This window comes from Quercus lobata, chromosome 1 (genome assembly GCF_001633185.2).
Source record: "Quercus lobata isolate SW786 chromosome 1, ValleyOak3.0 Primary Assembly, whole genome shotgun sequence".
Classification (NCBI taxonomy): Eukaryota; Viridiplantae; Streptophyta; class Magnoliopsida; order Fagales; family Fagaceae; genus Quercus; species Quercus lobata.
The window spans coordinates 54,913,398-54,921,196 of record NC_044904.1 but is presented as its reverse complement, the minus strand read 5'-3'; the positions used below and the strand labels follow the sequence as shown (position 1 = coordinate 54,921,196).

General features: G+C 33.1%; 1 pseudogene; it reads right to left on the bottom strand.

Annotated features, from left to right (window-relative positions):
* Positions 1–1,532: 1,532 nt before the first annotated feature.
* On the bottom strand, positions 1,533–2,484 carry LOC115992740 (annotated as a pseudogene).
* Positions 2,485–7,799: the final 5,315 nt, after the last annotated feature.

Sequence of the window (7,799 nt, the reverse complement as noted above, 5' to 3'; positions counted from 1 at the left end):
TTGTTGTCAATATACAAAATTTTCTTTTTATTAGATTGTGTAATTTATGCTTATTGAGGAACACCCTAAAAAAATTTCTTGAAGTTGCCACTTGGGTTTGAATACAGTGCGGTATCCTATAAAACCAGAGCCGCTAGCTACGAGCAATTACACAAAGAGGAACAAAACAAATTGTCTCTTCATGGAGTTGCACATAACGTGGAAGTACATGTGACACCTTCCTGACCAAGTAGAACTAATATTCGCTACATGTAAGAGTCATGTGACTAAACAAGCAGTGATTGTATAACATGAAGTACGGGCACAACAATAAAGCCATACATAAGACTACTTTCTTTGTTTTTTATTCCTCTGATGTTTATGCAGTGAGGAAGTTCGTAGATTCCGCAATGGATGTTTTTATTGTGCATGTCTGCTTTAAGCCTCAAACTGGTCTGACCAAAATTAAAAAGTCTCTGTACGTAAATTTTTCATCACTACATAATTTTGAATCTATGGCTAATAGTTTGAAATAATTGAGAAGATAGAGGGAAAAACAAACAAGGAATTTAATGATCACAATTTATTGACCTATAGGATACTTATCAGGACCTTAATTATCACTTGAGGACTATATTCAACATGTCTTAACTCATAACTAATCATCACGGCCATAGGAATTTGTCATGGGCTTATAGCTCGCTCGTATCTTGTGTGTTGGTAATAAGAACAAAGGAACTTTTGATATTTAAAAAATATTTCAGGAACAAAATTTTTGTACAAGTATCTATAAGTTGCTATGGATACGGTAAGTAAAAACCTGTAACATAAAACATGAGTATTTGACGTGCATAGCATGCAAGTTATCAATTATCATATTGATATAATATAATTTCATCTACGATGTTTCAATCTTGACCAAAAAACAAACTTTGATCTTTTACCTTATTAATAAAAAACATATCTAATCTATATATATATAAAAGAAAAATGACCTTAAAATACAATGGACACGGAGATAGAAATAGAGAATTTGAAGTAAAAGACCAAGCAAGCTTAAAATTTAAGTTTGACCTTAAATTTCAAATAAAGTTAACCTTTTTTTTTCGATAGTGATATAACAGGGACTTGGTTATGACCATATGGCGGGGAAAGCAATTCCAAGAAACTTAGAATAATACCACAATGGATTAAAAGATAGTATATCCTCCTTAAGAGGATCTTTAGAAGAATTTACTGTTTTAGGTGATCAGTATAATAGCCATAGCTAGGGCGTATATAAAATTAATTAGTTGATATCAAATGGTGTATTAAACAAATAAATGATGTGTTGTATTCGGAGACATTAGTGATTTTCATGTCAGAGGCATATAAAAAACCAATACAAATTTACTAATAGTTTATATAAATCTCATCTACAAAGAATCCCTTATGGTGCTTGACTACTTTTTCAATATGTAAGTTGATTTTATAAAGAAATTTCAACAGCTCCATGCATAACCTAGCTATTTTTGCCTAGAAAAAAGTATGCACATTATGCCCTTACAATGAACTCAATTTTTCCTGGCTTCCATCAACGATGCCCTTGTAATTTGAACACAAAGATGCGGATTCTTGAGTGCAAATTCATCATATCTATCTGAGAAGGCTATATCCTCAATGTTTTTTGACAATGAATTTCAAAGCTGTCTCTTTCAAAGATAGGTAGGAACAAACATCTGAGATCTCTAGTACATTAAGAGCATTGGATGACTTCAAAGACCTTAGCATGTGTCGCTCACAAAACTTCTGTAAGTATGGGATTTCGTACTTATCGGCTGCTAGTGATAGTGAGTAGACATGCTTCTCCATTTTCTCTTCAGGCAAGCTCCCAGTGTAGAGGAATTGCAGAAGAGACTCGAGCTCTTCATGGTTTAACTCAGACAATTTTGTAATTATATTGTCCTTTGGTGGCGCTTTACATACATCTGACTCTAGCATATTCTTAAATATTTGTGATCTTGTCACCTGTTACATAATACATGACATTAATATGATTTCATTACTATTTTATTGAATAAATACTAAAGTTACTATTAATTAGTTTTATCATAAAAGACTTATAAAAAAAATGTAATAATAAATGTGATTAGTGCAACTTGAACAACATCTTAAATAAATGACTAAAGTATTTTTTTTGTGATTGACTAGTGACTACACATAAGTTTTTAAGATTATTTTTTATATACTAAACATGTAATAGTTCATAATTAAGGTAGAAAATACAATCATTATTGAAGAATATTAATTTGCAACAAACAAGTGAGTTAATCAAGCTACTTCTGGCTTCAGATTTTTCTATAGAGGTTATAAATTATTAGAGGACCCACTTTATATACATAGTTATATATAAAAGACAAGGAGAGAGAAAGAGAGACTAACCAGTAAGGCCCTATGTGCAGGTATGGAAGGCCCATTATTGCCTGGCTTGGGTTCCATAACGGTGTGCATTTGATCTTTAAGCGCAATAAAGAAACCCCCCTTAAGAAAGCTTACCTCCTCTTTCTGTACATTTTCCATATCCTTCATATCACATACCCATCTTGAAACATCTAGGAGTGTCTGCATGGGGGTAACATGAAGAACATATCAAAAACATATCAAATTATCAATATAAATATTAAATACTAAACATTAGTAAGGTTTTTTTAGCACTGTAACTTTTTTTTTTCTTGATGTAATGAAACAATATAACTTACCTTTTTTTTTTTTTTTTTTTTTTTTTTTTGGAGAAACAAACACACACACACACAAAGGAGAGAGAAAAGGGGTTCTAACACAAAGGCATACCACAACTCCACTCAAAAGTCATGGTAACTTTTAAGGGAGGGTGGCAATATAACTTCATTACCTGAGATTAACATGTTTAATTAACATCTAATTTCACTTAAGATTTTTCAAGTCTAAGCAAGTAGTGTCATTTTATTTTTTCCAAAATGATATTTGGAAAAAATTTTCCCCTCTAATTTGATTTTTGCTAAACTACATAAATAAATTCCTCTTTGTGGCCATATTAAAAAAAAAAAAAAAAAAAAAAAAAAAAAAAAAAAAAACCCTCTTGGAGTCTTGGTGGCTTAAAAATTAAAATACTTCACATACGTATGGTTTGTACCTGAGAAAATGAAAAAATTTAAAAGGAAAAACTCCTAATAAGGTTAGGCTGGATTCAGGCCTCAATAAAAATAATCAGCCCATTATAGAAAAGTGTAATTAGTCCCATTAAATGGGGACTAGCTGGGCTAGAATGAGCTTTTCTGGCCCAATTCTCCATAATTGCCTTGTGTTAGGACTTAGGAGTACATAATTTTAATTCGGTGAAATGTCCAAACTAGTGTTTAAAGGGATGTATATTCACTCTGTTTGAAGAGGGTATCTATGGATAAATTAACAATTATCTCAAAAGCTAAAATTATTATGGTGAATTATTGTTAAATCATTTTAACCAATATATATATATATATATATATAATATAAATAAGAGTACTCAAACCTCTTCAAGTATTTGAATAATTCTTCGAGTGTATGTAGTCTTCTTTCTGTTCTACACGCATCAGGTTATTACAGGAAAGAATATTATATGAATTATTGGTGATATAATAATTAAAGAATATTAAAGAAAAAAAAATCTTCAAATTGTAAAAGCAAAGTCAGTGATATTCTTCAGTGATATTTTTCCCTACACCAAAGGCAAAGAACACTTTTTGTGGATCAAACAAGCCTGATCGGTAAGAATGACAAACCGACTATCGATTAGGAAAACTGGTTTTAGGAGGAGAGCTCAAGCAGGCCTACTAAGCCCAACAATGTGAGCAATATAGTTGGCACCTAATGTTAAAAGAATATGGATTATGGTGTATTATGTACAATGGCCCAAGAGCCCTAGTCTAGTCTAAAACCCACATAGAACAAATCCTAATTCTTATAGAGGGTTCATTGTAAGAAATAATTGATAATATGATGCTATTTTGTTAGATCGACGTAGTCATCACTTTTTTTATACCAAAAAAATTTAGTCATCAATGGTTTTATACAACTTTCTATGTTCTCACTTCTACTTTCTCTAGAATATATTCTATGTTTCATTTTAATTTCAACATCTAACTAATGGGATATCACATTTCAAACATTCGGCCAATGCCTTCTTGCTCATCTCCCTCTTATGCTCCAGAATCTCAAACAAATTTCGATATCAAAGAACAAAAACATTAATATGCTCTTCATTGAGTACTAACATTAGGATCAATTAAACATTAATATGCTCTTCATTTTTTTTTTTTTGACATATAATATGCTCTTCATTAAGTACTAACATTAGAATCAAGTAATTGATCCGTACATTTTGCTTTGTCCATGCGTAGCAACATAATGGTTTTTTTTTTTTTTTTTACTCTCAATTTCATGTTTTAGATTGAATATTACAAATCAATGACATCACATACACAGTTAGATATAAGAAATAAAATGTGGTCTCTTCATTTCCCTTACATGATTATTGATAGATATATTGGTATTGTATTCAAAGTTTAAAAACCGTACACATTTGTAGATAACTACATGTACTATTATAATCCTAAAAGTTAGCCACTTACTACACATCCATAACAAAAGTGAAAAAGAGTTTAAATTTCAAAGAGATCAACTACCCTTAAAACTGAGAAAAGATACGTAACATTTTTTATAGAGTAGTAAATTAATAATTATATAAAAAAAAAAATGTATATTGAATTTCACATAGAATTATACAAATGATAAATATAATTTATGTTACAAAAGAAATATTTTTACAACAATTTCTTAGATAACAACCACTTCATGTGAGGTTTAAATTGGATAACCATTAACACGATACATCAAAAATATAATAATACCATTTTAAAAAAGTAGCATAAATTACATTTTTTTTTTTAAAAAAAAGTAGTGTAAATTACATGGAAAAACTTGTTTACATAATACCCTCTAAAAAAAATAGCGTAAATTACATTAAAAAGAATAGCGTAAACTACCACCCTTAAAACCCAACACCAAATTGACCAACCATGCTTATATCTGCTCTGGCTTGCAATGCCTCCATAAATTCCTTGGTCCCAGACCTTGCAATTGTACCCAAATTGTTCACCAAATCTCTAACCCTAAAACTAGAAAAAGTGTTAGCAATCTAAATCACATTAAATATTAAGTTCTTGGACCAAAACAGAGAAGAATAATATATAAGTACCTGCACACATAAATAGAGAGAGTCTTGTTGACTGTGTCTGTGAGCCTCTCAAATCGATTCTTATCCAATACCTACACACATAAATGCAACACCAATCAGTCTTAATTCTCATCCAAGTAGCTTAATTCCCTTAATAAAAACACAGTAAATTCCAAAAAAAAAAAAACTTAAAAAAGGAGTTTGCGTTTAATTCTAGGCCAAAATAAAAAGAAACAATATTTAACAATATCCTTTTTCAAGCAACCAGTTCAAGCACAAACCCTCCTATTTTAAATCTCGAAGTTAACCACAGTAATAAATTACCGTACCCTTGCAAAAGATAGAACTTCAAAAGTTGCTTGAGCCTCTGATAGTAAATGTCTTTAATCTGAAGAAAAATAAAAAAGGATGTAGAGCTAAACTAAATGTCTTCAATCTGAAGAAGAATGAGAGATAGAAACTGGTAGTGTACGTAAGTTTATGGGTCTTAAAGTGTAGGAGTTTTAATTTACATATTTATCCTCGTTAGTTGAAAACTTGTATGTGAATATGATGAGGGTATTTTAGGCAATTTTTTAGTAAGAGTTAGGGTTGCATTTTTATCAGATTGTTCTTTAGTTTTGTCTCTCCTTAAACATAGGGGTGTAAGGACATTTTTGAACTAAAAAATGAGGATTCCAAATAGGAGAAACCCCTTAAATAGTAGTATAGATAATGATAAAATATTGAGTTCTTATAGTTATACATTTTAAATAATGTAATAAAAAATAAAATAAAATAAGTTTTGTGAGGACATGATTTGTAACGACCCAAAACTATACTAGGTTTGCACTTAAAAAAGCACAAACAATATCATTTATAGAGCGTGGGTTTGAAAGGCTAGGCCTTGGTTTCAAGACAGTGGGTTTTTCGTGGTGCTCATACATAATTAAACCGTGTTCGCCTAGGAATCTTTCTCCTGGAGGCGGGCTGGGAGGCTCTGGTTTTTGGCCATTTTTCCCAGCCCCTGCTATGGATTGCTTACTTTTCCTTTTATATTAGCTTGTATTTCTTATCCTTCGTCCACGTGTAGGATCAACTTTTCCAAGACTGATACTTGTCCCATCAGCTCATATCCAGAGTGGTTGGGGGTGGTTGTAAAAGCTGGAGAATATGGCTCTGTCAGGTGCAGAGTATTAAATGGTAGTAAAGGCAGCTTTCCCTGGTCGTTATACTTTCCAGCGTACCCTTCTCTATTGACCTAGATATTTTTAGATTTTTCTCCCAAACTGTTCTTAGACCGCTTTTGCCCCTCCTTCCAGGGGGACCTCGGATATGCCGAGGACAGAATCATCCTCGGCTGTGTCTCACGATTACTTGGACTTTTATTACCTATCCTCAGCTACCCACTTCCTCGGTTAGGGCCTTGGGCCCCAATGTAAAAAAAATGGGCCAGGGCCACAATTTATTAGACCCCACAATAGCCCCTCAAAATCCTGCTGTCCGACCTCTTGGTTGGAGAGGAGGGTTTTGGTAATGCCAAGCCTTTATTACGGCTCGTTCAGCCCTGCCCTCCATTAATGTTGGTGTCCCTTCATCTATCCCAGAAACGCTTCGTACTTTAGACTATGAGACATTCCTCTGAATTCATTCATGATGCGTTCCCTTCGTTTCATTATACGAAACGTGCCTTTAATGACTTCCCTTTTTTAGACCATTTAAATTCGACGGTTATTGATGATGTGGGGAAGTGGAACGAGTATATTCTCGTTTACAGATTTTCTTGGAAATCTAGACAGATTAAATACCTCCCGTTTTGCCCTTCATATAAGGAAAAAGGCAAGAGGTTATTTCTCTTGTATAGAGACCCTTTTAATTCTTCTGAAATCTGAAACCTTTAGCCTCCTCCAGAGTTTACTTTATCCGCTAGTTACACCTTAAATTGTGATATGTTTGAGATAGGAGTAAGTAATGAAGAAACTATACCCTTCCCAGAAATACCATGTTTTTATGAAATTCAAAATGGCTCGATCAGGACAGGGATGGCAGAGACTCAAGATACTTCTTACCCCCCTTTTAGTCAAAATCCGAAGCAGGGGCTCGCGCATCAAACTTTTGGCGCGACTAAGCTGGGGTCACCCATTATCAGTACCAGCCGCTCCCTTACGAGCATAGCTAATATGTCACCAACGTGTTAGGAGTCAGGGTTGAGGCAGGGACTAAGTGTCCCAGCTTCCTCCTCTCTTCCATCACTGGTGTCTCCTTTTTCCTCCCCTTCTTCTTCTTTCTCATCACCAGATCCATCCTTATGCTTTTACTTCTTCCTCTTCTTCTCCTCCTTCTCCTTATTCATCAAAGAAGGTCCTCCTCTCAATATGAGTGCTACTGGGGCAGAATTTGGAGAGATTTCGGAGCAGAGTTTAAAAAGATTTCTGGTCGTTTGTCTATTTGTTGTTGTTTGTTTTTTTTTTTTGTTTTTGCAATTCGTTTTCCGTATAGGCTTGTTTAAGCCCTTCATTGTACGCTGTAATACTTTTTTATATTAATAAAAGTCAATACTGCTTTATTTTGTATATTCTAACTCTTCTTTCTGAAATGATTACCCCGT